Raw genomic sequence first — 6,919 nt, forward strand, 5'->3', positions numbered from 1 at the left:
AGGTTGTAAGCATGTCATATCTCTAACTAAGATTTTCAGTGCCAACACAAAGCAATGAAAATTGGCTAGCAAAGATTCAACCTGCTTTTTGAGATTAGAAATGCTATTTCATAGCTGGAAATTGCCTAACACAATAAACTCGATAAAAAATTTTAACTTTGTGCTTTTCATAAAGCCCTTGGCCTTAATGGTTATCTGCACCCTCTTGTGAATAAAATATACAACATTAGTAAATTCATCCCGAAGAAGCCCACAGGTAGTTAATGAAGGAGTCCCGATGTGAATTCCACCAGGAACCATAACACTTTTATCACCTAAAAATGTAAGGTCTGAAAGTAAGATATATCATCACATGGAGCAAGGAAAATCAATAAATCCCTTACATCTAAATATTGAAAGAAAAAATTCATGTAACCTAGTAAAGAATTCTTGTTGAGTGTGATATAAGTAGCATCCAAAACGTTCTCTACTCTTGCACCATCAATTCCCTTTCCAAGACCATTAAAATATACCATGCTGCATTCAATTAGCTAAATAAAATAGAAATCAATATACAAGTAGGTTTTTCACTCCATCATATGAATAGAGGATCCTTACCAAGGGCCTCAAACAAACTAGAACTAGGTGATTGTCACTATGACCAAACACCAAATTATAACAGAGCATTGTGCAAAGCCACATATTCAAAATTCATGTTAATTGTCAAGTTGTACGATGTGGGTCCATAGATTTTCAAAGATAAATATTTCTTCATTACATGATCCATTAGAATATTAGAATTTACAGTTACATGGGTAATATATTATATCATATGTCATTGTACATGGAGCAATTAGAAATTAGTCTACTTCCATAGACTAAAATGGAGTACAACCCTATTACAAGGCCTATGGTACCAAGTGAAACATCTAGTTTAATCACAATAATATTCATTGGCTTGTAGCAATATTCTTCTGGAAAGCAACTAAAAGAGATTTATTATGCTTTGAATTTCAAATTCTTATTAAAGGATCAAGTGGTGGTTGCAATGAACAACTCAAACTTGGTGGTCTCAGAACAAAATAATTTAGTATTTCCAAGACAAAATAACATAACTCATGTATCTCTTAATTCCATGAAAATAGAACAATTTGATGTATTTAAATGATGTATGACATTTGTAAACTGGTGAACAACTTACTAGCCCTGATGCAGGGCTTCAACAAGTGAATGGAGATAAAATGTGGACCCATGCAACAACATTCATAAAATTATCATAGAATAACATTGGAGACTCTCTACTAACAACAAAAGTCTTTTTCCCCTTATCGTAAATAACAGTGTATGAAATTTTTAGTTTGACAGCTTCCTCTTCAATGGTTCACCTTTCTTCTTTGGTCAACCAAGAAGATAGATGCAAATATACAATCTTTTCCTTGTCACATAGGGCGTTATATTTTAGATGCATGTCACCTTTTAAACATTTGTACTTGTCAAAGGAATCAAAGCCAATTCCCTTTCTCTCTTGTGAAAAGATGAGTAAGATATTCCTAATAGTTTCATGTGAAATAGGCTGAGATACCTTGAGAAATTCTTGCATTGTTGAATCTGGAATATTTAGTTTTCCCAAATCAGTTTCATCAAGGCCACCTCTTTCATGAAAATCAAAGCCTCAAAGCTTCAGTAAATGGTAAGCATCAACTAATTCATGAAATCCTATTTCATACAATATACTGGGGTAAGAAAATAGCCAAGACAAATGATTGAAAGGTAGAGACATAATACATTCAAACCAAACAATAAAGTTGCTCTGCTAATGTAGTAATCATAGGTGCAACTAATTAGAGGAGAAGGGGTTTTAAGTTTGATTAAATCGAATTTAAACTACAAAGAGATAAGAAAATGTGGTGACCATTCTCAAAGCTCGATCCTAAATAAATAATCAGAACATTCAAAACATATGCACATCAAAGACCTTACCAGCTTATTTTCCATCACTTCTATATACTTCTATTCCATGAAGGTCAGCTTCTTTACCTTTTTTGACCACTGAAATGGCGTTCTTTAATCCCCATGGATGAGCCAAGATAGTTACTCCTCCTATTCGGAATATCAATTGTATAGCCTCTTCACCAAGGATTTCAGCACCCCTGCAAGAGAATGGCATTCAATCCAACTTTTAGCAAGACTAAGATCCACATTATGCAGTTCAATTTTGATAGGAAAGCATCACATATAACACCAAAGTCTAAGATGAATTAAGTGTTGCATATGTGGCATAAGTTGGTCCTCCATCATATAGATATTTACTAAATGTCTGATTTACACTATCTACATATCTTGCCTCTACCATTGCACAAGCCACATGTAGTCTTCCTGGAGCCACACCATCTCCTACTATGCATGCAACATGCTCTGATTTAAGAGGCATTTTCAAAGCCTTAAGCTTCTGTAACATAGTTTGAAGTCATGTAGGTAGAACTCGAAACAAGGTAAAGGCATGTAATTTTATCATCTATAGTATTTAAAATGACATCATTTATATGAGAAAAACACAATACAAAATGCCAAAAAATAGAAATAAAAAACTAGCCTACAACAAAATCCTTATAGTCATATCGAACAAACCATTAATATTCAAATACTTCTGTAGTAGAAAAAACCACACATACCCAACTAACAAATCAATTATTGATTTGGAGTATTAATATTACAGGCTGGAAAGATAAAGAAATTCACAATATTGAACGCCAAAAAAGGAAATGCCTCTTAGAATCTTAGATATCAGCTTTTTGATAAAACCCCTTTTTCTTGTGGAAAAAACAATAAAAAATCAACCACGAGCTTGAAATGGGGATAGTTCTACAAATTTTCAGTTTTATATCAATCTATGAAACATGCCAAGATGAAAAGACTACATGTCACCCAACTTGGGTGCCAAGCACAAAATTTCTCTTATGAGATTATACAAGCAAAATGAATGCCAAATATTCAGTATTTGCTAATTATTTGGCTTTTGGTTGTAAATGAGAGGTTGTTAATAGAGTTGTCATGTATGGAAACCTTTTGATTGTCATGTATGGAAGCATTTGTTTTGCATCCACTTATAAAAGATGCATTGTAGGTTGACACCATGCCCACAATAAGGTGACAGCCACCAATTATTACCCTTCCAACTATGTGACATGCCAAATTTTGTTCTGAATCTCCCAATAGTAGACACATTATGGGTTGGACATAATATGTGCCTTTGTAGAGACAATGGTGGGAAACTGAGAAACATGTTTAGTTGTACTTGCTTCATCTGCTATCTTGCTGTCTGGATTCTTTGCAAAAACATTCAACGTTTTCATCTGCCTTATCTCTTTAACTACATAGCAAAAAAGATGGTAAGTCTCCTAGGATAAAAATAAAAGATTTACTATACATTATGTTCAATGCCCAACCACAATATCTAAAATACTAGAAGATGCATACACTTAAATGGAGAGAGATAAATAATACTTCTAAGCCAAGTTTTCTAGGAACTTAGGCCTCAGTTTACTAGTTCAAACTCATATGTCCTCAATATATTATGAATACAATATGAATTTATGAATGAAATTGAATCAAACATTAACATCTATCTAGATGCAACAATGTAAATGTACCTTCTTCCAACGAAAGCATAATGGCTATGTTTTCTAGCTCCACTGCATGTTCACTTCGAGCAGTAGCAGATAAATATCCAAGACTTGGCATTATGAAGACAATAGAATAAACTGGCAAACCATATTGTTTACAAAGAGACCAAAATTTAATGCAGTAAAGTATATCATCGACAGTGAAGTAGAATATCCATACATTAATTTTATCATCAACAATCAAGGCAGTAAAATTTTTGTAAGCTCCATACACTAACTATATCATCAACAATCAAGGCAGTAAAATATTTTCAAGCTTACTTTTGAGAAACTGCTGATCTAGCTCATCGTATCACTTTAGAAAAGATTTAAATTCTATAAAGCACTTTTGATAAGGTAAAATAGTTTTGTATTTTCCTTCATGTACAAGAAGAGAAGGATCTCGTGTCTCCAAATTTTATCATGAAACCTTTCTTTTAAAAATTAAAGAAAAAAAAAATAGATTAAGTTCATCACATAGATGCAAGGTATCTATAGCAGGGGAAGATTTTGGATGGTAATACCACCATCCAATAAACCAATAAGTTCACAAATGCCTACATAAAAGGGATGGAATGAAGGGAAATAATGTCCATCATCTCAAACATAGGTATTCAAATATGGTTATGGAAACACATGACTGTAATTATGGCCCTATTCATGAACCTCGCCTTGTGAAGATGGAGAAGGTCACAGTTAGTTAATAAGTTGGTGACCAAATTCAAGCCCATTTGGTTCTGTTGATATTATGGTTCAAGGTAGATCTTCTTTATCTTTCAGGCTACTGGACATTATTTTGTTGGTGTCTCCCACATGATCTTTTCCTTACATCCCCTATCCCACTCCCCCCATACCTTGTTTTATCAAAATCCATGTCTCATCTTGGTTCTTCCCCTAGACATCACATAAGTCAAGGTCAAGGAGTCTCCTTGCACATGAGAGAACAATATGACATAAAAGACTTTGTAATATGTTATTTGGAGTATTACCCTAGGGTAGCTAGAGAGGAATTGAAATTATTGAAAATGAAGCAAGAGTGGGAAGAATATTTCTATCAAATAGAGAGGTTGAAGAAAATATATGACAGTGGAATCCAGACATCGGTAATACTATATCAAGGCACATCCAATATATGTAAACAACATAATATCGCTATTGGAAAATCAAAACTACCCTGGTAAAGTCATGCTAGAAAGAAGTGAGTCCCAATAGGAGATTATATTTTGCATAGATACGCTGAAGTTACAAGTGGATAATCTGGATTACAAGGTGACTTCTCTTGGTTGGATCGTAAAGAGGGGGTGTTTCATACCCCACGAATGCTCAAATCCCTAATAAACATGTTCAAAACTCTTAAGAGTTTCATTTCAATTCCAGAAATGGAAGATTGCAGCCAAGTTAATTCCAAATATTGCAAATATTAAAATTAGTTTGATATGGGCCAACATGAATACATTCATATATATCTATATCTATCTATCTATCTAATATATATACTCTATACAAAACTATGGGCATCATGGGAAGATGAAGGTGAAGGTCTATGGGACATCATTAATATGGTGCTTCATGATATAATTGTGAAAAGGAATAGATATGTACTACTGAAGTTTCACTTAGATAATAATGTAATACTCAAAGGAACATCAGGTGAAATTGAGCTCCGTGCTAATTGATGCTCCATTTAATCATATTATTCAGCCCACTACATGTGAAAATCTTGTCTTTGGCTATTGCCTCATATTGATCATGCTAACCATTAGGGTTTTGATATTGCCAGGAAGGGCCTTGGAATTCTGTAATAAAAATATTCATTTATTATTATTGTAAGAGTTTTAGAGGTACTAACCTCCCAAGACACACATTGAGAAATATGTTCCACGTGGGTTTTCATTTGAACCCTGAGCTTTATCAATTCTAACATAAAAATAAAAATAAAAAATTGTGAAGAATATTTGCATATGCTATTATATATTATTGGTTGGTTCTCAACATGATACTTTACTGGTAATTTGGTTGTCAATTTTGAAAACCTAGCCTGATTTCAGAATTTGGGCCTTCCTCCCTAGTACATTTCATTCAACTCCTTGAATTTGAGATGGTTATTTTTTTTACATGGCATTTTCTTCTCAATGCACTAAAAAAATATGGGTTATCAAAGATATTTTATTTGTGAAAAGTGATTTTGTTTTTGAGATAAAACACTATTTCATGCTTATTAGGTACCCACATTCTCAATGTGGCTTGAGATGTCTGCACCGAACAAACTGACATATATTGTGGTGAATACTGGGCATTTGCACTAGACTAATTGATGATTACAATTGTCGTTAGGAGTGGGCGATTCTCCTTGTTTGTAATTAGACCAGATATATTTGTTGAATGCTTACTACATAGGACAAAACCTATATTGCATGTGTGTTTAGTGATTATTGGAAAACTCATTACCTTGTTTTGGATATGATTATTGCTAATTACTCAACCCAATTTAGTCCATCTATTCTTCTCAGATATTAAGATTCAACTTGATCTCCAACTTAATGCATGGAGAAATGGTGTATGGCACCCAAATTATCTCTTTTATGTGGCCACTGAAGGTGGAAAACAGATGGCATTTAGTCTATTATGCAAATAAACTAAAGTTAACTGCAAAGGAGGAACTATCTAGATTAATAAATCAAGCAATCTCCTCAAATAAAATTGTTGCCTTTATTTTCCACCTCTTGTAGACAACTAGAGATAGTCACCGATCCAATTTATATTGGTATGAAATTTTGAATTAGTTCACCCCCACCATATATTTCTCGCGGTAAAACTCATGTGCATTTTTCTTTAGGAGATATCATAGAAGATCTGAAAAACCTATTTTGCAACTTACCCCGGTTCAAGTTGTCAGAAACTACTCCAAAAATGAACATTTGTAATGGGCTAGAGTAATTTTTCCCTAGGGTTTCAACTTTACTGTAGAGACATTCATTTTTGTCCTAATACATTAGTGAAATTTAACACAATAGTCAATTTTTCCTTTATTTTTCTAGTGATATGAAGCATAAGCAATTCAACCTTTTGCAAAGAAAAGTGAAATAGTTTTGACATAATAGATTAATGTTGATAGGGAAATCCTTCTTGATGACATTTAATTTTATCCTAGGTCATCTTCACAACTAGAGTGGAAATTTTGTTCACAATATAAAAAAATTGAACATTTGAGATTTTCTAGAAGAGAAAGATTGAAACAACGTTTGTAATAACTTAAAGAAATAATGCTTATGCATTTA

At 33.2% G+C, this 6,919-nt stretch overlaps 1 pseudogene; it reads right to left on the bottom strand.

Moving 5' to 3' along the window:
* Positions 1–1,198: 1,198 nt before the first annotated feature.
* Positions 1,199–2,437, bottom strand: LOC149166905 (uncharacterized; annotated as a pseudogene).
* Between the last annotated feature and the right edge of the window lie 4,482 nt (positions 2,438–6,919).

Source organism: Pinus tabuliformis, chromosome 5_1 (assembly GCF_031772625.1).
Source record: "Pinus tabuliformis cultivar Carrire ecotype Pingquan chromosome 5_1, CPIR1, whole genome shotgun sequence".
In the NCBI taxonomy this organism is placed as follows: Eukaryota; Viridiplantae; Streptophyta; class Pinopsida; order Pinales; family Pinaceae; genus Pinus; species Pinus tabuliformis.